The following is a 24,242-nucleotide window of genomic DNA, read 5'->3' as shown; positions in this document are numbered from 1 at the left end:
GGCTGCCATAGGTAGAGCATATATGCCTGGTATCCTTGCACAGCCCCCACAACATGGATAGTATTTACTTCAGTAAATGTTGCTGACAGATGTCAAAACATGTGGAACATGGTGTAACTGAAGTGAACTGAGAGAAATAAGGTCCATGAAGCATTATTTGAATCCTGTGTAGAGATCGCATTGCAATTAGTCACAATATGTCACCTTTTTATTTTCATTTTTTTAACGTTCAGTTGCTCTAAGCTCAAACACAGCTGGCAGAAACTTTCCTCAGAACTCCGGACAGTACTGAGAAGAGAAATTCCACCTGTCATAGAACTATCACTATCTCTGTGGCACAAGATTTAAGGGCAGTGAATTTAGATATAGAATACAACCCTATTAAGGGTTTGAATCCAACTATGGCATACTGTTTAGAAAGGGTGTTAAGAAGCCAGTTTCTCACAACCGTTTGAATAGGATTGCAACATTAAAGTAAATTGATAATGCTAAATCTGTTTCTTGTAAATATCAGTAAGCCATGCATAATGAAACTGTACTATATAGTATATATGATTAATGCTTTACTAATAACAGGACCTAATATGTATCCTTTTTCCTAGACATGACAATGATTATATTTTATATAAAATTCACTTACAGATGTATGATGGGTACAACATGTAGGCCTCTCTGAAGCATATCTCCATTCATTCAGAAATTACTATATTTCAAATTTCTATGCTTGAAAGGTAGCTCTCCTGTGGTAATGCCAGTTAATAAATTAAGCAGCAATTGTTGCATTCTTTATTCCATGGGTTCGATTTCCAGCTGTTACAATATTTAATCCCTGATATGACAAGATGTCAAACTTCAGCATCTTTCACCTTCCAAACATCAACCTGTAAAAGCCATGCCATTAGGCAGTCCATTGTTGAACATCAGAACCTGTGATAAAGGGTGGAGCATCACACATGCTTAATGCCATATTTCACACCTTTGCTGATATGAGATATAAGTAGTGCCAATGCGCCTGCCAAGGAAACTATTTAAATTTCAGTTGTGCAAACTCAGTTAGCAAGGCTGTGTGTCTTTACACAATACAAGTAATACATGAGATCTGAATTAAGTGCCAATTCAGACATATTTTGTTAACTTGATTTTTGCAGACATGAGTGGCCAGGTAAAGAATGGTGATAAATTTAGAGCACAAAGGTGGTGTTTTGAAGAGTCCAGGATATTTGTGGCACTCTTTGTGAAGCACTACAGCTGTAGACTGCTGCTGGGGGATTATACTGGATCTCAGTATAAGGCTAAGGCTTGAAATAGCTTAACCAAGTCTCTCCACTGCAACTAACATTCCTTGCAATGGGGAACAATGTCATCAACACTATAGTGACCTTAAAAAATGAAAGTAGGACTTCTAAGCTGATGCAAGGCTGAATTTAGGACTGGAAACACCCCTCCCAGTTGTGTAAGTATACTGACCCATGACCTATGATATGGCAGTAATTATATAGCCAGCCAATGCAGTTACATATATATATATTCCATTTATATGTCTTTCTTGTTGTGGTGTACAGCTGCAGAGGTAACAACTGCAAACCAAGGGGTGTGCCAGGAGAGATTGACTCACCTCAGAGAAGCAAGGGGTAAGTATTATTATGTAAAGATTCAAGCCATAATGTTATTTTCATTCCTTCAAGCACTAGCATCTAGAGCAGGTATACCTCATCCTTCATCTCAAAGATGCATGCCTTCCCCAATAACTCATGTTGTTTGCATTAGGTGATTAGAACACCAGTCTTACTGCATGTAGGTTCAGTACCTAGAAGCATCAATTTCCTTTTTTTTTAATTGATGAATATTTCTAAGCTCTTAACAGCAGTCTATCAGGAAGAAATACATTATGGTAATTGTAATTTTTAATTTAGAATGTCTAATTCCAATCCATCATAGGGAAATAAAGGCAGCTGTTTTTTTATATCAGAGCAGTGAGGTTTATTTATTTAATGGCATATAAATACATTTCCATCATATATGGATTTTGCAAAGGTGTGCAATAGTAAATTATTATAGTTGTTTATGTCTTGCCAAACCAAGTTTTTTTAAATATACAGTACTGTGACATGCCATTGTATCTAATTATCTCTTTTTTGCCTCCCCCACCCTTTCTGTCTATTTGTTTTTAATTTTGGGGAGGTTGTAAATTATTAACAATTGTTGCTTGCATAAATTGCTGCTGAAAAATTAATAATCAACAGCACTGAGATGTACACTGACCACTGCAGCTCAGCCTATCACACATCCACAGATGCCAGCACAGGCATCAAGCACTTATGGGTCAGAACCTGTCAGTGCTCCCTCCACAACTTCTGACTTACCTGGTTCAAGTGTGTCAGGTAGCTGTGCCCTGGCTGCTGGTGCAGTGGTACCCTCCATGCGCATTAATAGTAGTAGAGGACAGGCCTTGGTGCACATATCATCAGGGTTGAAAAGGTCCTGTGTTACATCACAAAGATGATGCCACATCTGGTATGGACCTAGGAAGATGTTGCAGGAAATAGTGATAACAGATCTAAGGGTAAGTACTGGATACTCACTGTTCTCAAACTGGATGCAGGTGTACCTCTGATGTCTCCTACCAGTCCCCAGTCATGGTATCCCCCAACCGTTTGTCTCCATCACCATCACTGTGTAGCTTGTATGTCCTGTATATCTGTGGATGCTTCCTAACCTATCCTACCTACCTGACCCTCTCATTCCTAAGCACCTTTCCCAACATTTCTGTCTCTCTCCAAAAGAAAAAGAAAAAATGTGCACATGTCCCACAAAAAACATTGCACCACTTAGATAGCTCTCCCCTTCACCTATGTGTTATCATGACACAAATAATTTGCTCCAATTAGCCATACAATGATAGTCTGTTGTTGTCACCCATCACTGGTGTGGTTACTCTGCAATGTCATGAAACTGTGTGTATGATTGTACATTTACATTGTGAAGAAATGGATAGCTACAGTGCTCTCCTGTGACCCTTCGGCAAATTTCTGTATTCCTTCTCTGTGTGCTATCCTCTGCTTGCTAACCCTATTTTCACCACTGACCTATCCACTCTTTTATCTCACATTTAATCTGGTCAAAAATAGATTCACACACACAGTCAGAAATGGCCCATGGAAAAGGCTTCACTTTATGTCCTTGGTATTTGCGTAGAGATAGACACAGTGCAGCAATGCTGATTGACAGTGAACACCATGGAAAAGCTGAAGATTTCAATTTAATATTCTTACTATCATGCAAATGTTCTTAAATCCACTGTGCTATGGGAATAAAGAGTAATGTAGTCCTGTGATGCAGTTAATGGAGCAGTTCATATGCTGTTGGGTTTAATAAAGCAGGAGCTCCTGTGTGGTGTGTAATTACCCTGTTTGTAGATAGACTGATGCATTGGCATAGTGTCATGGGTTTGATTACAACTGTATGTTAATTTATTACTTTGTGGCATATCATAGTCATATATTTAATTGCAAACATCTGTATTTCTGTCTGTATAATACTTAGTGCAACAAGACATAATTTTCAAAAATATTTCTGCCCCAACAGGGGGATTTAATAAGTCAATCTTATCCTGGTTAGATATTCATGCTTATTGCACTCTCCCACCCTTTATTTGTGCCTATAGCAATCGGTTTATTGTACAGAGCAGGACAGATTAATAAGGATTTAATAAGTAAGACTAAAACACCATACAGATGTTCCGACATGTCTCACAAAACATATTGTTGCTATTCCTCACTGCATTTGTCTCTAACTCACTCTACTCACCCTCCTTCTTCAATAAGTTTTCAGTGTGCTTCAGTAGTTATTTTAATACTATGAAGTACCAATTTCTTTGTGCCATGATGAGCTAATACTCAAATGTATAGAAAGGTTTTTGAGTAATTTCAAGAGTTTTAATTCAGCCATTAGCTAATTGTAACTGAGTGTTTTTGGTACACTATTTTATGGTTACCTGCTGGCTACTTATTGTTATGAGCCACCATTATCCTTCTTCTGTCATAAACTACTTTGTCCCTGCCTCCATGAAACCCTGCTGATATATCTTCTCACTTCTGTATCATTATTCTTCCACATCTGCATTTGCTCAGTGTCTGGCACTAGACAACATATGCAAAGAAGGATAAATGAAAGTACACAGCTTTTGTCAGTACCTTTGGATTTGATTGCCTTCATCTGCATTACTCTGTTTCACTTTGTGCTACTGTGCTAAGCTATGTTTGTTCAGTATAATGTAATTTTGAAGAAGGAGAAGAGTTGAATGTACACATTACAGTAGTCAATATAGTAATAAAAATGAATACATGCATTCATGTTTGCTGAAATCTGCTGTCACATAGTAACTATCACAGTTATGACTTTCTATTTGTTGTGCTAAGATCATACTCAGATATAAAGGTTTTTCTTGGCATTCTGAAAATGTTCAAATAGATATAGATAAAAACATCTCCTATGATGTTTATCGGACTACTATGGCTGAAAATGTTTGCCAAACCTTTACTTTAACACACATTATCCTGCTGCTACATTAAACTGCCTGCTAACTACTGTGAACCCTGTCTTGTACAAATCTTTGTGTGGAAGTCAGCATACAGCATCAGAGAGTACTGCTAATTGCCATTGTAAGTTCAACACTTCAAGTTATGATTACACATGTGCTAACACTTTGCCATCAACAGCGTAAATCACTGTAGTAGTGCTGCACTCAAAGAGTGCAATAAGAAATAAAACAAAATCAAAGAACTATAGATTTCTATTGCACATTTGTATGTCTGTATTACTGTTGTCAAAAGATGATCATTATTTCAGAGTGATATTGACTCAATTCATTCTTTTTGCAACATATAGCCAGATTGGTTAAACTATTCTCACAGAATTAATGACTTTCATTTAGCAGTACACTGTCCTGTGTATAACTTGCATGTTTGTCTTGCCAGTGCACATAGTGCAAGTATGAGACAATACAAGTGTGCAATCATCCTGACATGAAGTCACAGCAATGTTTATAATCCACTGGAGTATAACAGTTAATGTAAATGTCATCCCATTATATGGAACATGTCAATGTTCCGCACAGTAACACAATATACAGTAAAGACAGTATCTACAGGTATTCCATTACATGTGACAATCATAGTGATGTTGCATTGTCTTGTGCACACATGTGCATTTCTTGCACAATCTGTGATGTACAGTAACATCTCTTCAAAGCATTGCTTTTTACAAATATTCCAATGTCCATGTTCACATAGGTATTCTCTATCTTCTCCTGTGGTGCTTGCACCTAATACATTGCTCTATAGATTGTGTAACTTAGAGAGGTATGAGGTTCTATGCCCAACATGGAAGTGTGTGTGTGTATGTGAGACTGTGTGTAGCACTTGTACTGTACCCACTTCTCTTGAGAATAATACATTTGACTGTTCTGGTACGAGGTTTGATGCCCAAAATGGAAGTGTGTGTATGTCAGACTGTATGTAGCTTGCTGTATCTACTTCTCATCCTGACAAAAGTGCACTCTTTCCCCTTAAGAATCAGACTTCCTCTGTGGTGCTTGCAACTAGTACAGTGCTCTCTAGAGTAAGTAACTAGATAGATAGGAGGTTTGATATCTACCATGGAAGACCTCTATCTGTGTGTGTAATGCTATTTGCTGTCTCCACTTCCCCTGAAGAGAATGCATTTAAATGTGCACACATCTCCTTTATATCAATTTTGTATGGAAACATTCTGTATGAAACATACTTGTCAGATTATCCTAACAAAAGTGAACTCTCTTCTCTTAATATTCAGACTTCTATTGTGGTGCTTTTAACTAGTATATTGCTCTCTAGATTGTATAACTAGATAGGTAGGAGGTTTGAAGCACAACATGGAAGACACGTGTGTGTGTGTGTGTGTGTGTGTGTGTGTGTGTGTGTGTGTGTGTGTGTGTGTGTGTGTGTGTGTGTGTGTGTGCACACTAGGGTGTTTACAGTTAGGTGAGTATGTGCTCAACCAACCTCTAATCTGAATAAATGTTTTCAAATGAAAATGACTTCACCATTTCCTAAGCCCACCTTTCACATCCACAATTTCACTGCATCACAAGGGTGTAGCTATGCATACTATTTGTACTGTAATTGTTACAATTTTCTATGCATTATGTGAAAAAATCTTTGCTATTTTAGGCAATACTATGAAAAATAGCCATTTAATGCTTTTTGTTTTTATAGGAAAAGTGATACAAACATTTAAGTGGCTGAGGGGAAAAACGTTTCCATTCTTCAAATGGCAGGTGTTTTGTGTGGCATAAATAAAAGCATACAATTACAAAATTATAATGTCTGCCCACAGCTCTGGTTCAACAAATGGATGGGGAATTTTTTTGTAAGTGATCTGAAGCTATTTGAATAGCAGACTTCTCCTGTAGTGTTTGCATGTCTCACACCATTTTCTACAATGTGTAACTAGGTGGACATGGTGTTCAAATTCAGCAGTGCTATTCTTCTACAAGTGGGACTGCCAATGGAGTCATCATTGTTTTACACACATTTGTAGTGGTGATGTTTACAAGCCCTAATTTGCTGTATAAATAATGTTACCAGATGACTCTCCTTGGCAATACACTGCTGATGTCATCCCCTTATAGATGCTGTATGTCTCAATTGTAGTCATTATTTTCCTGTGGCACTGGCTGCTTTTAATGAGCTATATTGTTGATGTAAGTGGATAGTGTACTGTCATATACTGTTGTCCACTTAACAACTACCTTTATGTATCCTTCTTATTATGAGATTGAATTACAGTGGCACTCTGTGGCACTAGCATATCCTAGCATCACCAGAGAAAATAACAATCTGGCCATACAGTGATCACATATTACTAACATACCTGCAGTATTTTACATCTGGATTGTGCATTCTCCTATGTTGTGTAACTTTGATTGTGTGCTTTGTACATTATGTAATGACATATGTAGGATGTTTGGATCCATCTGTATGTCTTTCACCCATATGCTGTGCATACTATTCTGCAGACATATATGATTTTTAGCTGTGCAGTGTAATTGTGCACTTCAAATACTTTTTAGCATAAACATCCAGTTAATAAACAGTGGTGATGTTATCCATTTAAATGTGCACTCTCACTTGTACCTCTATATGGTCATGTGGCACTTGCAAGTCAGGCAATGATGTTTAGCTTGTGATCTTGAAATCCATCCATTACTGCTCAGAACACATTGTGTCAGTGTTATTGTGACTGTACATGTCACTAACAATGTTGTCAAGCACATTTGTTTTGTATGCATATAGATGTTGATCTTACTAAAAGCCAGGGCATTTTTTTTACATAACAGTGCTTTTATTTAGAGTAATGATGACATTTGATTTCATGATCCTTGCATAACATATGTAGGAAGTGTTATCCTCTGGCACGAAGAAACAAGACAACATTCTGTCCATTGTTGATGCACTATACTAATTATAGGTGCACATATCCCTTGCAGAAATAACATGATGTAATGCCTTCATGTAATAACATATGTCACAACCACACTGACATTTCTACCTTGGTTCATTTGTCCTGTAAAATGTCATGCATTATCTGCAGTCAAATATTTATTTGTCCAACATCTACATTCAGTAACTGTTAGCATGGTTGTGCCTTATACTGTAATGCATGAATGACATGTATCACATTTGTAATGTGTCCATTTATAGTGTGAGAGTCCTCCATGATCCCTTTCATCTCAGAGATTGTTTACCACACATACATCTGATGTAACAAGTTAGCATAAGTGGATTGCCATACTAGTTGTAAGGCTTCCACTGTGGCACTTGTGGTTCATCTGAATGTCATTAGTCAGTAGAGTCACATCACTTGTTGTTCAGTTCCTGAAAAGGGCTACATTATAAGAATGTATTGAAGTTACATAAACACCATTGCATCTAGTTGTTCCTATCCATTTTTATGTTGGGCAATGATATATCATCATAGGTTGTGACTGAATGGCAGTGAATTGTTTATTCAGAGGATGGTGTGCTGTGAGTATTCCTGTAGCACGTGCATTAAGTACTGACTTTTATAGCATACCTCCAGAGATAGATTGGTGTTTGGTTCTGGAACAGTGTGTGTCCTACATAATGGAAACAGCTTCCTTGTCAAAGAAGCAGTCATATTGTAAATCTCAGTGTTGTGTGGACAAAAAAATGTGTAGCTCCATTCAGGCATTGTGAATAAATCAGATTGTTTATATTATATTCATACCTCCTCTGTTTACACACACTCAGTTCAGTTATTTGTGACAGCCTCCACTGTTATCTGATGTGGCCCATGTAGTCAATACAGGGGTCTGGAGAGAGTCTTGTATAATAATCAGGGGTTTGAATCTGATAACATCTCAGACAGTGGTTTAAACACAAAGAGCCAGCTTTTCCAGGCATTTTTATACCAGGTAGTTCATCAATACACCTTACACAGTATTATAGTGCTGTAAGCCCTTTGGGGATGTTCTTCTTTACATAACCGACAGGCATATTTCATTCATTATTGTTGTTGTGCATCTCTCTGATATATGTCCAGATATGTGTTCGAAAATGACATGATGCAAATGTTTCTTAGGTCTGCTCTGTATTGCATGTCTTCCTCCAGAAGTATTTAAAACTGCAAATGTTCCATCACACTATACAGCTTAATGGCAAATGTGTGATTCCATAAATGTTTCTTACTATATGGCATGCTGTATGATCAGAAACTGTAATTGGCTGTTACAACACTTTCTATTGAGTTGCTGCTGTTGAACTGCTGTTGTTACCAAATCAGAAGTGGCAAAACTGGACTCCTGACATGTTATCCTCTCTGCTGTGTATTGTCATTTCTCACAAATGTATGTTGTTTTTCTATTAGATTGGCATGAAGCATTTATATAACCATACAATACTTGCTTGTCTATTACGTTTGTAGGTGATGCATCCCTTTCGTATTGGTGCCATTATCATTTCTTTGCATAAACATGTTCATTTCTGAGTTTCCTGATATTACAGCTGAAAGATCCTTCTGTTCTTTTGTGCACATAGTAAGATGGCAAGATGGATATTTCAGCTGCGTTGTCAGCTTGTGTGTGTATATATATATATATATATATATATATATATATATATATATATATATATATAAAGGTGAGAGAGTGGTGATTGGAGTGGATTTCAATGGGCATGTTGGTGAAGGGAACAGAGAGGATGAGGAAGTGATGGGTAGGTATGGTGTTAAGGAGAGGAATGCAGAAGGTCAGATAGTAGTGGATTTTGTGAAAAGGATGGGAGTGGCTGAAGTGAATACGTATTTTAAGAGAGGGAGGAGCATAGTGTGATGTACAAGAATGGAGGAAGATGCACACAGGTGAATTATATCCTATGTAGGAGGGACAGTCTGAAGGAGATTGGAGACTGTAAAATGGTGGCAGGAGAATGTGTAGTTAGGCAGCATAGAATGATGGTCTGTAGGATGATGTTGCTGATCAATAAGAGGAGGAGGAGTGTGCGGGCAGTGCCAAGGATCAGATAGTGGAAGCTGAAAAAGGGGGATTATGAGGTGGAGTTCAGGGAAGAGTTAAGACAGGCACTGGGGGGCAGTGAAGACTTACCGAATATCTGGGTAACTACAGCAGAACTGGTAAGGGAGACAGCTAGAAAGGTGCTTGGTGAAGAAAATGCCCAAAAGTGACCAGACAAACTTTGTACTACTGTAGCTGTTATTTTTTATTTGTCTCAGAACAAATTCTTGCCAAACAGTTAATTCTATCAGAGCTATTTCAATTCCATTATAACACAACTAGACAGATGAGGAGACTAAGACACACTTAGTCTAAACTTCACTACTACGTAAAACATACTGTCCAGTTTATATACTCTTTTCAACCAATGTTATTTTTAATGTCCTTGTGACTTGTTCTTCTGGTTTCTGTCTGTGTCATGAAAAAGTCCATGGTTATTTCATGCCCTTTTTTGGTCCTTGCTGTATCTGAAGACTTCACAAAAGTCTCTCCATGTCATCTTTGCGTCACTTGACCTGTCTGCATTTTATTTCCTTATTTCTGCATCTGAAAGCCAAGAAAGTCAACTTCCTTTTTTTCTATAACAGGATGCCTATTACAGTAAAACCCACAGCTCTATGTTATTAATATCTAAGCTGAACATGTACAAGAAATAACTGTTTTTGCAAAGCAAGCCATATTATTTTGAAAACTGCTGTTTGGCCTTGCACATTTCCTTCACTGTACACACAGTATAATTTTGGGGAAAAGCATTTTAATTTACACAATATCTGTCACTTGGTGTGACAGTTGGACAGAGGAAGGAGGACAAGGAGACCTGGTGTAGAATGAGGAAGTACAGGAGATTATACAGAGAAAGAGGATGGTGAAGAAGAAGTGGGATTCTCATAGAGATGAAGAAAGTAGACAGGAGTATAACGAGATGAGGTGTAAGGTGTAAAGAAAGAGGTGGCAAAGGATAAGGGGTATGGAGAGTCGTATGAAAGCTTTGTCACTAAGGAGGGAGTAAAGGACCTGTACAGATTGGCTAGACAGAGGGACTGAGCTGGGAAAGATGTGCAGCAGGTAAGGGTGATAAATGATAATGAGGGAAATGTACTTACAAGCGAGGAGAGAGTGTTGAGCAGATGGAAAGAATACTTTGAGGGGTTGATGAATGAAGAGAATGAGAGAGAGAGAGAGAGAGGGTTGGATGATGTGGGGATAGGGAATCAGGAAGTGCAATGGATTAGCAGGGAGAAAGTAAGGATAGCTATGAAGAGGTTGAAGAATGGAAAGGCTGTTGGTCCAGATGACATACCTGTGAAAGCATGGAGGTGTTTAGGAGAGATGGCAGTGGAGTTTTTAACCAGAATGTTTAATGAAATCTTGGAAAGTGAGAGGATGCCTGAGTAGTGGAGAAGAAGTGTTTTGGTATCAGTTTTTAGGAATAAGGGTGATGTGCAGAGCTTTAGTAACTATAAGTGGATAAAATTGATCAGTCACAGCATGAGGTTATGGGAAATAGTAGTGGAAGCTAGGTTAAGAAGGGAGATGATGATTAGTGAACAGCAGTATGGTTTCATGCCAGAAAAGAGCACTACAGATGCAATGTTTGTTCTGAGAGTGTTGATGGAGAAGTATAGAGAAGGTCAGAAGGAGCTGCATTGTGTCTTTGTAGACTTAGAGAAACCATATGACAGGGTGCCTAGAGAGGAGTTGTGGCACTGTATGAGAAAGTTGGGTGTGGCAGAGAAGTATGTAAGAGTGGTACAGGATATGTATGAGGGTAGTGTGACAGTGGTGAGGTCTGTGGTAGGAGTGACTGATGTGTTTAAGGTGGAGGTGGGATTACATCAAGGATCAGCTCTGAGCCCTTTCTTATTTGCAATGGTGATGGACAGGTTGACAGATGAGATCAGACAGGAGTCCCTGTGGACTATGATGTTTGCAGATGTCATTCTGATCTGTAGTGAGAGTAGGGAACAGATTGAGGAGACCCTGGAGAGGTGGAGATATGCTTTAGAGAGGAGAGGAATGAAGGTCAGAAGGACTATTACAGAATATATGTGTGTGAATGAGAGGGAGGACAGAGGAATGGTGAGGATGCAGGGAGTGCAGCTAGTGAAGATGGATGAGTTTAAATACCTGGGAACAACAGTTCAGAGTAATGGTGAGTGTGGAAGAGGTGAAAAAGAGAGTACAAGCAGGGTGGAGTGGGTGGAGAAGAGTGTCAGGAGTGATTTGTGACAGATGAGTACCAGTAAGAGTGAAAGGGAAGGTCTACAAGGGGGTAGTGAGACCAGCTATGTTATATGGGTTGGAGACAGTGGGACTGACAAAAAGGCAGAAGTCAGAGCTGGAGGTAGTAGAGTTAAAGATGTTAAGACTTGCACTGAGTGTGACAAGGATGGACAGGATTAGGACTCAGTATATCAGAGGGTCAGCTCAGGTCGGACAGTTTAGAGACAAAGTCTGAGAGGTGAAATTGCATTGGTTTGGACATGTGCTGAGGAGGGATGTTAGGTATATTGGAAAAAGGATTCTAAGGATGGAGCTGCCAGGTAAGAGGAAAAGAGGAAGGCCTAAGATAAGCTTTATGGATGTGGTGAGAGAGGACACACAGGTGGCTGGGGTGACAGAACAAGAAGCAGAGGACAGGAAGAAATGGAAAAAGATGATCCACTGTGGTGACCCCTAACAGGAACAGCTGAAAGAAGGAGAATTAGCACATTTTCACTCCCCTTTGTTACACTGCAGCTTTATGTTCCTATCACATCCTTTATTAGCATGTCCATTATTATTTACGTGCATAACTCAGGGATTGTCACTCACATTAATTATCATTACATCAATATTGCAAGTTTTATGTCAGAAATGTTTGCTATACAATGAAGTCACATTTGCTGTGGGATACAGGTACATTTTAAACATTTCCCACTTCAACATACTAAAACATTATAATACAATTTAAGTATAACAATTCCCATATTTCCCTTTCTGCCATTCTTTACTGTTTCCCTGTACTTGCCCTTAATATGTCTGTTCTACAGAATGTACTTGTATCTGAGAATTGCATATATGTAATCCGTTTTGCTCATTGTGTGCTCGTAATTGATTAATGAATTCCCAGGTATGTTGCCCCAATGCTTTATGTTAGAAGTATGAAGCAGGTCACAAGAGAGACTGTTAATGAAAAGAGACAGTAGTAGTGCCCAAAAACAGACCCTTATGGAACCCGTTTAGGAAAGGAACCAGAGTTAGTTATTATATTCCTACCAACTAACCATGAAGGTTCTGTTAACAACATACCTATTAAACACTTTTGCAACTTTTGTTAAGAACCAAAGTCAGAATTTTTTTTTGTAAAAACAAAACATGAGGAAACTTCTGAAAACCATGGTTTAATTCTAAGAAAATCGATCATGAAGTCTGCCCTCACCCTTATTTGCAAAGATCTAGTTGGCAAGTGCTTAGTGCTTACATTGTCATTAATGTGGTGCACTGAGGCATAAGGCCTTGCTGTCGCTCGACCAGTCTGTCCTATTTTTGGATGTATTCTAATGTCATATCATAAAATAATTTTCTAATATTCTGACTAAAGGACAGACATTTGCTGCAGGTCTGTAATCAGGGACATTAGTGGGCATACATACTTTTGGAAGAATAATAATTATACTATGTCTGAAATATGAGGAAGTGATGTAAGCACTGAGGGTAATATTACAAGTTTAAGTAAGTGGTTTGCAAATTAAGAAACTTACTACTTGAATACACTTTGGATGTAACATATGCTTATTTTTTTTTCTAATAACTAGCCAGTTTTCTAGTTTCAGCACTCAAATCTGTTTCTTTGATCTCAGCACTTGTTCGGAACTCATAGTAAGCACTACATAAACTGCAAATTACTACAGCACTCAACTTTCCTCACTTGTCTAGTGGAAAGCAGTTTTTAGTACTTAATAAATAAACACTTATCCAGGCATGTCTAAGGGTCAGCTCCCAGTGATTTCTCCTGTCTACCTGATGAATCTGGGCATCTTGGTGCAATGCAGCAATTGTCTCATGTACACAGACAACCCTCTCCTCCTACCACCCAACACTACAACCTGTGAGAGATGCACTTATATAGCCAAAGTGGAAGCAAAGCTCTCTTCACCCAAGACTGGACTAGACAGTCAAGAGGAGAAGGTAAACACTTGCACCGCACCACACTCATCATAGTCCCTCAAAACCTACACCACCAAAACACACACAAAGAAACACAAAACACACACCTACATTCATGGAGGCTCTCAATAAAAACCTGCCCAAGCATCAGGGACATCCAAAGCATAAACGCAAGCAAACTCCACCCCCCAAAACAACCCAAATGACACATAGCCCACAAACTCAATGTGCCACTCAACCACAGCCCATAAGGCATAACAACGTACCCAACACTCTAGTCATAGGTGAATCTATAGTCAGTCACACTGATGTTCCACTCACTAGACTAAACAAGGAGAAAGTTACTGTCAGCTGCCTGTCAGGTGCCAGGATCCACCACATAATGCATGCACTCAGGTCACTCCACAATAAGTACAAATATGACACTGTCATTGTCCATGTTGGTGTGAATGACCTGAGACATACCTCCCTGGACTACATGAAAAGAGACATGGAGGAGCTCTCCGATCTTGTATCCCAGGCAGGTATGACCCTAACCCTGAGTAGCATCCTGCCATCACCCAGAATGATATCATAGTACAAGGACAAAATGATTGACTTCAATAATTGGCTAAGCTTCTGGTGTCATTCGAAGGGATCCAGTATTTGTCTGCCTGGGATGACATGATTGACAGTCCACGATGCTTTGCCAGAGATGGCCTGCACCTGTCGCCCTTAGGATTTCGGATACTGGCTAAGACTCTTGCAACCCCTATAGTGCATTTTTTAGGCAAGGTTCAAATGACAAATTCACCACCGTAACAGGTACAAGCAAGCAAAATCTGAGGGTAATGCTACTCAGTGCTAGAAGTCTAAACCTCAAAATGCACTCACTCGAGGCACTCCTTAAAATGGAGAACATTGACAACTGTGCAGTGACAGAGACCTGGTTCAAAGCTCCAGAGAGCACCCCTGCATTACCAGGCGTCAATTCATACCACACCTTTCGGCCACCTAACCCAGAAAGAAGCACTAAAGGCGGAGGCGTGTCCATATTCATTAAGGATATCCACACCTCCAGGCTAGTTGCACAGCATAATGCATCCGAGATTATCCAAGTGCAACTAACTCTGGGCAAGACCGCAATCCAAATTGTAGCTTGCTACAGACCCCCCACCATGCCCCAGGATTCACACTCCTCATTTCTTGATACACTGGAAAGTATTAGGGTACAACCCAACACCCTAATAATAGGTGATTTCAACTACCCCACCATTAACTGGGAAAACTACTCATGTACTAACTCTTTTGCTCAACGTTTTCTAGAATTCATAAATTCCAACGCCTTGGATCAACCTATTCACACCCCCACCAGGGGCAGCAATATCCTAGACCTGGTCATTACCAACATGGGAAACCGGTGTTCCACACCAGAGGTCAATTCCTCGTTGGTCAGATCCAACCACAAGCTAATCAGCCTAGACATCCACATCCCACCCCCAGCCCCAATTAGGGAAACCATCGTCAAAAACTTCTCAAAAGCCAACTTCACACTTCTTAAGACAGACGTGGCAAACTTCATGACACCCATGCAGATGGATAATAGAGGAATGACTGCCGAATCCTACACAAATGCACTTTATAAGCACTTACACGAGTGTATGGATCATGCTATCACTAATAGAACCAAGATGTTATCCTCTAAAAAAAGGAAGCCAATCTGGTGGACCTCTGCCATAAACAAACTCTACAACAGAAGAAAGAAACTGTTGCAAAAAAGAGTAAAATCCCATGACTGGAGGAACTCCCTGGTCAACCTCAGTAAGAAGCTGAGATCCCTCATAAAATCCTCCAAAGCTAGTTACAAAAACAAAATTGCCACTGACTCTAAAGACATCCACAAAGCATTCTATAGCTATGTCAAGAATCTAAATGGGAACACTCAGATCTGCTCTGAGTTACAGCATAATGGCACTAAATATACAGAACCAACTGATTCATAGGTTCATAGGTTCATACTAGGCTATCTGCCCTAGGGCATTTATAAGCCTAGCCAGAATGTGTTTGGCTTTCGCCACCCATTTTAAATTTATTTTGCTATGCCCTTTTTCGAGGTTAGTATACTGTGCCTCTGTCTAACAGTGACACAGAAGTGATACCCGGGGTAAACCTACGATCTCCCATCCACTCATCAAGATTCCTCTTGAAGAGATTCAATGAGGGACTCTGCCTAACCTGGACTGGGATTTTATTCCAGAGTGAAGGGAGCCTCTGGGTTATGAATCTGTCCCTCCAGCATGTCCTATTTATTTCATTGCTGAGGTTCAAGTCTCTCGAGCGCGTAGCTCGATGGGATTTGGATTTTCTGAGGTGCAGCATGTCCATTAATTCCGGGTTGGACATGGCTTTATCGTCAGGCACAGATCGCCTCTGAACAGGCAGTATGCCACTGAGTAGAGCTGGAGTTTCTTTAACCGGGCAGCATATGGCATCTGTTTGAGCCCTTTGATCCTCTTGGTGAGGTACTTTTGGGGTCTTTCCAGTTGCTGCAGGTGTCTGGTAAGGTACATCCCAAAAGGGGCATTGTACTCAATTATGGGCCTGATGAGGGATGAGTAAAGAGGCACGATGACCTCCCCTGATCTAGATGTGAATCCCTTCATGATTAGGTGGGCTATATAAAATGTTTTTCTAACCACTTTGGCCACGTGGTTGTCAAATGAGAGATTGCTATCAACTTGGGTCCCCAGGTCCCTAATTACTTCTTCTGTACTTAATGGATTACCACCTATGTGGTAATTTGTGGGCACTTTGTTTTTGCCAAAGGGGATGACTATACATTTTTTGGCGTTTAGCTTGAGGCCATGGCTCTGGCACCAGTTGTCTGTTTCTATGGGGCCCTTTTGGAGGATGCTTGTGTCAGCTGGAGAGTCGATTATGGCGCCCAGTTTGCAGTCATCTGCGAACTTGGTCAGCCACAGTCCTTCCGTGCTGGCCTGTACCTCCGAGAAATATATACCGAACAAGAGAGGTCCCAGGACAGAGCCTTGTGGGACACCACTTGTAACTGGTTTGGAGTCTGACATGGCTCCAGCAATTCTAACCATGTGGGTTCTGTCCTTGAGCCATTTTGCAATCCATCTAGTGACATAGGGGTTTATATTTAAGCTGGTGAGCTTATCTATAATGCCCGAGTGGGGTATTGTATCGAAGGCTTTTGCGAGGTCCAGGTAGGCTGTGTGGACCACCTTCCCCTCGTCAATGGCCTTGGTGACTGTTTCAAAGAAATCAACCAGGTTTAAGAGGCAGGATCTGCCCTTAACAAAGCCGAACTGGGTAGGATCCAGTGTCTGTAGGTCCCCAATATCTTTATTTATGAGGTCCATGATGATCCTTTCCATAGCTTTGCAGACCAATCTAGTCAGGCTTATGGGGCGATAGTTTCCAGGATCTGTTGAGGCACCACCTTTATGGAGAGGGACCACTGTTACTGTACGCCACTCTTTGGGCACATATCCTGTAGTAAGGCTGAGATTGAACAGTAGTTTTATGTTTGGGTTTAGCTCTTCTTGGAGTTCATGTAGGACACAGCCCGGGACACCGTCTGGTCCCATTGATGCAGTGTTTTTTGCTTTGGAGAGGGTGGCTCTTACCTGAGCATCTGAGATGTCAGGGGGGCAGCACTCTGCTGGGATAGATATTTGCCCTTTTGGTGGGGGGGGGGGACAAGTTTGCGCTGAACCTGTCATCTAGGATGTTGGCAATGTCTGTGGGTTCAGTGTATTTTTGTCATTTTTGGACTAATTCTGAGCATATCTGGGAATTACCACCCAGGTTCCTAACATAACTAAAGAAAGCCTTGTGATTATCCTTAGTGTCCTGTGCAATTTTTCTCTCGAAGCTGGCCTTAGACAATTTTATGAGTGCCCGTAGTTTTTTGCTAATACTGATCAGTGATGCCTTCCCTTTTTGGGATTTTGCTCTATCATTTAGTAGCTTCCTCCTTCTATTGTATAGTTTGTTTATGGCTGGGGTCCACCAGACAGGACTTCTGCCTTTGGAGGATTGGGTCTTGGTTTTATTTGGGATCGCATGATCCATGCCTTCCTGAAGGTGTTCATAGAATGCGTTTATAAAGGATTCTGCGGTCTGGGCCATATTTTCCACAGGCCCGGGGGCTTTGAAGGATTCCACCTCGGTTTAGAGGAGTGTGAAATTTGCTTTAGAGAAGTTTTTCACTGTGGTTTTCTGGGCAGGGGGTGGGGTCGGGATGTGAATATCCAGTGAGATTAGTTTATGGTCTGATCTTACCAGTGAGGGATACACTTCTGGTCTGGAGCATAGAGTTCCCATGTTGGTGATGATTAGGTCCAGTATGTTTTCCCCTCTTGTGGGAGTGGTAACAAGTTGTTCCATAGCATTTGAGTTTATAAATTCTAGGAACCTTTGGGCTAGGGTGTTGGAGCTAGAGTAATGCTCCCAGTCTATGTTTGGGTAGTTGAAGTCGCCCAATATAATGGTGTTTGGAGAGACCTTCATATTTTCCAGTGTTCTCAGAAAGGCTGAGTGGGGTTCCTGGGTTTGGGAGGGTGGTCTGTAGCAGGCTATAAACTGGAAGGCAGTTTTACCCACTGTTAGTTTCACATGGATAGTCTCTGATGCTTCGTGCTTTGCCACCAACCTGGAGGTGTGGGTATCTTTGATGAATATCGATACTCCCCCTCCTTTAGTGGTTCGGTCCAAGTTTTGGGGCCGAAAAGAATGGTATGAGGTATAACCTGGTAGTGCTGGGGTGCTCTCGGGAGCCCTGAACCAGGTTTCTGTTACTGCAGAGATATCGATGTTCTCCATGCTAAGGAGAGCTTCGAGTGTGTGCATCTTGAGGTTTAGACTTCTGGCATTGAGTAGCATTACTCTTAGTTTCTTATCCCTTGTGATACCTATGGAGGTGGGTTTGTCTTTTGAGCCTTGCCTAAAAAGGCACTAGGGGAGTAGCAAGAGCCTTTGCCAATATCCGAAAGCCCAGGGGTGACAGGTGCAAGCCGTCCCTAGCGAAGCATCGTGGCTTGTCAAGCATATCATCCCAAGCTGACAGGCATTGGATCCCCTTTGAATGACACCAGTACTTAAGCCAATTATTGAAATTGATCATCTTGTCTTCATATTGTGGCATCATTCTTGGTGAGGGTAAGATGCTACTCAAGGTCAGGGTCATACCGGCCTGGGCTACATGCTCAGAGAGCTCCTTTATATTGCCATCATCCTAGCAGATAGGCTCAGTGCTAACTTTACCCCCCTCTCACTCCCTAGAGGGCCCATCTCCATACCTGAAGAATGCAAAGTTCCTATAATCACGGCTGCACAGGTAAAAAACACACTCTCCAAAGCCAAGAACACAGCATCCATGGGACCTGACAATATCCCAGGCTGCGTTCTACATGAACTACAGAATGAACTGGCACCCTACCAAAGTACCATGTTCAATCATAACCTCACCTCAGGCTTTGTACCCACTGAATGGTGCACCATGACAGTTATCCCACTCCACAAAGGGGGAGCCACGACGGACCCCGGAAACTACCGCCCCATTAGCCTGATGAGCCTGGTCTGCAAGGCCATGGAACGTATCATCATGGAACTCATAAACAAAGACATTGGTAATCTCCAAACTCTGGACCCTATACAGTTTGGATTTGTAAAAGGCAGATCATGTCTCTTAAACCTGATTGACTTCTTTGAAGCAGTCACCAAAGCCATAGATCAGGGTAAAATTGTTCACACAGCTTATCTAGATCTCGCCAAGGCTTTCGACACCATCCCCCACTCTGGAATTATAGATAAGCTCACTAAACTAGGTATAAATCCCTATGTCACAAGATGGGTTGCCAACTGACTCATGGACAGAACCCACACTGTGAAAGTAGCAGATTCCAAATCCGACATCAGACCAGTGACAAGTGGAGTACCACAGGGTTCAGTCCTGGGTCCTCTCCTGTTTGGTATCTACTTCTCTGAAGTGCAGGCCAACACAGAAGGTCTTTGACTAACAAAGTTTGCAGATGACTGCAAACTAGGAGCCATAATCGAAACTCCTAACGATGTGGACAAACTACAAAAGGGCCTCAATGAGACAGATACCTGGTGTCAAAGCCATGGCCTGAAGCTCAATGCCAAAAAGTGTATTGTCATCCCCTTTGGTAAAAACTCTGTACCCATAAACTACCACATAGCTGGTAGTCTACTTAATGCCGAAAATGTGATAAGAGACCTTGGGACACAGGTGGACAGTAGTCTCTCCTTTGATAATCACATCGCCACAGTGGTCAGGAAATCCTTCTACATGGCTCATCTCATCACAAAAGGATTCTCATCCAGAAAAAAAGAGGTCATTGTTCCCCTCTACTCATCACTCATTAGACCCATTATAGAGTACAATGCCCCTTTTGGTATGTACCTCACAAGACATCTACAACAACTGGAAAGACCACAGAAATACCTCACAAAGAGGATTACTGGCCTCAAACATATGCCCTATGCAGACCGTCTCAAAAAACTGCAGCTTTACTTCATCGCATATCGCCTACTCAGGGACGATCTCTGCCTAACATACAAAGCTATGTCAAACCCAGAGCTGTTGGACCTGCTCCACTTAAAGAAATCCCAATCCCTCTGAGCTACACGCTCTAGGGACCTTAACCTTGTCACCACAATAAACAGAACATGCTGGAGGGATAGATTCCTGTCCCAGAGACTTCCCATACTCTGGAACAGACTACCTATCTATGTCAAACAGAGATCCTCATTAGCACTCTTCAAGAAAAATCTTGATGATTGGATGGGAAATGGGAAATTCACCCCGGGGATCACTTCTGTGGCTCTGCTCGACAGGGGCACAGGAAAATAATTTTCTTGGGTGGCAAAAGCCAGGGTACATTTTTTGGCTAGGCTTGTATGGGCCCCTAGGGCCGATAGCCTAGTACCTACCTATGAACCTACCTATGAACCTATGAATAATAGGGTCACAGTTAAAGTCAATTTTCTCAAGAAATTCTCTAACTGACTTACTAGTTATGGATTTGAAGTCAATAATACTACTCTGAGAATGTCACCATGGTATACTGGCATTTAGAAACTGTTTTCTTCTTTTTTCAGATTAGCTGCTTTAACTGCAAAACCCTAGTCATTTTTGTCATCAGAGTTTGTTTCTGCGCCATTCATTTTGCAGAATATAGATTTCCTGATTTCTATCTAGGCAACAGATGTCCATGTGGCCGTTCAATGAGACTCCGAACCTGAAAATGTCTGTAGCACTTAGTTAATTTTCTGGCTGATAAAGAGCTGAAAGTAATTGCTGCTAAAACCAATGGAGATATCATGCAACTGGTGGAACATTTTTAGAAATTACAGTAGCATCTAATGCCATGGGAATGCAAGAGACGCATTCAACTATAAAAAAAAACATAATTTGAGCATCAACTGGCTGTGTAAAAAATAGATCACTTAGAAAACTAGCAGTGCAGGAATAACTTGCACTTATTAGGATTGCTAGAAAAGCAGGACAGTAAAACCTGATTCACTATCTGCAGAATTTCCTAACCAAGGGTTTAAAGATGTCACACATTATATCAACTGAAAGAGTACCCCGTTCATTAACGTCTCTTCCAAAACCACACCAGCTGCCCAGACAAATGCATTTTATGTTATTAAACTTCATGGAAAAGGAGAGGAACCTTAAGTTCACTACAGAAAGTAAATAGATTGTTACAGTGGGGCACAATGCCTGCCTGTTTCAAAACTACTTACAAGATGTAATGCCAAGAGAAGTCCTTTCACAAGTGTTTGCTCCCTATGCTATAAGAATGGCATCCCTTCACTTTTTTAAGTGTCTACTTTTTTTCATATAAGATGGCAGCCCTGTAAATACCTGTCACACACCCAGTGCAGCCTTAACCTTCCAGAAAAAGAATATGAATAATGGCAAAGTGCCCAGTTCTCACTCAGTAGGTTGCCAACAGCCAGCATTGCAAGACAAATCTCATCTAAGTCAACGTATGGAAGAATGAAACTGCCCACAATACCAGGTAAGTATGTTGCATTGTTTTCCTGTCATTCTACCCTACAATCCATCAAGGTAGTGGATCCACAGATGATGAGTCATTATCTGCAGGGCACAACAGTCCATAGAGACCATTGTGGAAGTCTGCCAGCAATTATTTGATATATCCACTGACAAGTAATCAATGCTGGAAGAAAAAGACTTAGCAGTTGTAGATACTATGGTCTCTAACATGTTAGAAGAGAAAGGACTTACAAAACCTACCAGGGTGCTTGACTTTGGATCTCAGTGAAGCTGAGAATGCACCCATAAAAAAGGAAGAAGTAGTGACAAAGCAGAAATCACTATGCAGTGGTATTGCCCATGTAATTCTCTATCCTAGGTTAGAATTGAACCCTGGACTGCATAGTTTATTTGTGAATATAGCAGTGTTTATGTGCTTACCACATAATCAGTTGTTAGAAAGGAATGATATTCAGCACGATCACCCTTAGTAATTACACTGTTTTCATTGCTTATGACATTTGCAAGAATACAATTCTCATCCAGCTGGCTTTGTACAGCAATAGCTTGAGCTATTGATGTACAAAGCCAGCTGGATGTTGTCAACTTCTTTCTTTATCCTTTTTTTCGTACAATAATGTTCTTAAATCCTTTCATGTTCAGTTTTGATTTCTTCCTTTTCACTTACCCCTTGCCTCTTTTTCTACCTTCTCATCTGGAAAAAAAATGATGTCTTTTTTCTGTAGGCTGAAGATTTTCTGGTAGAAAAATGTTATCATTCCCTGTAATCTGTGTGCTTCATAACAAAACAGAGTCCTTTTATTACATTTTCTCTGTTTAACAGATATTAGTCAGTTACTTTTTCTTCCTTATTTATGAACTTCTTTCTTTCTTCTTTTATTTTCTTCTATATGCTCTGAATCCTCATTGCTGAATACATGCGTAGCAATGGGGGGTACAGCTGACTATGCCCCTTGGATAGCTAGCATTTGCCTGTCTAAAACCTATCCTTTTCTAACAAGAAACAATGAAAATGACAGTTAAAACAACAACATAAAATTCAAAGTGAATCTTCTTGTCTACAGGCTCTCCTTTTCTTCCTACAAACAGTAAAAAACAGTAGTAAAATTAAAATATAGATCAAAATAAATCTTCTCTGGCCAGGCAACTGCACAATCAATCACAAACCAATACAGGATTGTTTAGATAAGCTCTGAATTGTTTAAGCACACCTGTCTTTATTCTTCAAAGACTTCATCAGAAACAAGTAAGAAAAAAGAAGAAGCTCATAAAAAATGAAAACAAAATCAAATGGTGCAACTATTTATGGATAAAAAATATTATTTTAAACTTTCAATTACACTTAATATTAAAATGTTCAAGCAGCCCATGAAAACTGTTAGCATTCAATATGATCTGCTGGTGCAGTTCTTTCCTTTCTAAAATATTATATAATTCCCCATCTCTAAAATCTCCATTTTGTTTTCAATTTCATAGAAAACACTGTGTTTGAAAAAGGCATTAACCATTGTTTTTTTGTTTTGTTTTAATTACATTAAAATGTTCATATATTCCTAGTGACCTTACCTATATAAAAACAATTACAAGATTCACTCTTTGCCAGGTTGACCACATTTTGGGACAAAATGGTGATGAAACAATAAGTCTTCACTGCTTACAGTTCATACATGAAAATGTGCCTCTCTCGTATTCACTGATTTAACTTGTTGCCTGGAATTGTCTAACAAACTTTACAAATTCAAACCATTCTATTTATAAAAATGGTATTTTTCTCCAGCTAGCCTTCTGAGGTCAATATTAGCCCACAACATTTTTCAATACTCTTTAACTATTCTAGTGATTGCTGGTGAGTCTACTGAATGAGTAAAAACAAAACCTAAATCCTTTTTATTATTTCAATGAACTGTTTATGATCCAGTTGTATATCCCATCCTTGATACTGGTATATATGTTGTATGTACCTCTCTCTCTGTCTCTCTCTGTCTCACTTTCTCTCTCTCCCTCTCTCTCTCTCATCAGAAATATCATTCATAAACTCGGTCCCTAAATTTTCTGGGTAAACTTTCTGTTTAAAAAATGCGATAGTAGGTTATCTCTTTCAAAACCTTCATCAATAGACATAAGCCTACGAAATCTCACAAAAATGGCTTTTTACAAGACTCTGTTTAGTACGCAATGGATAGCAATTCTGAAAATATAAATAACAGCTGATAAAGTTCCCTGGGATATAATAATTCCTACACTAAGTGGACACTATTCTAAGTGAATGGACAACACAGGCATAACTCACACCTTCTTCCTCCTCCTAATTGTAGTTGTCCTACTAATTTTCTTGTGGCTTTAGATTTTGAGGAGGATTCATAAAGGTTACCACAAAGTGTAGACTACATGTAGACTTAGTATAATATTGTTGAGTGACTAGAAAGCAGAAAAAGTGTGGTAGGGATGTTCTTGAATACA

This window comes from Protopterus annectens, chromosome 5.part0, assembly GCF_019279795.1.
Source record: "Protopterus annectens isolate FY-2018-M chromosome 5.part0, PAN1.0, whole genome shotgun sequence".
Lineage (NCBI taxonomy): Eukaryota > Metazoa > Chordata > Ceratodontiformes > Protopteridae > Protopterus > Protopterus annectens.
Note: the sequence above shows the minus strand (reverse complement) of the source record.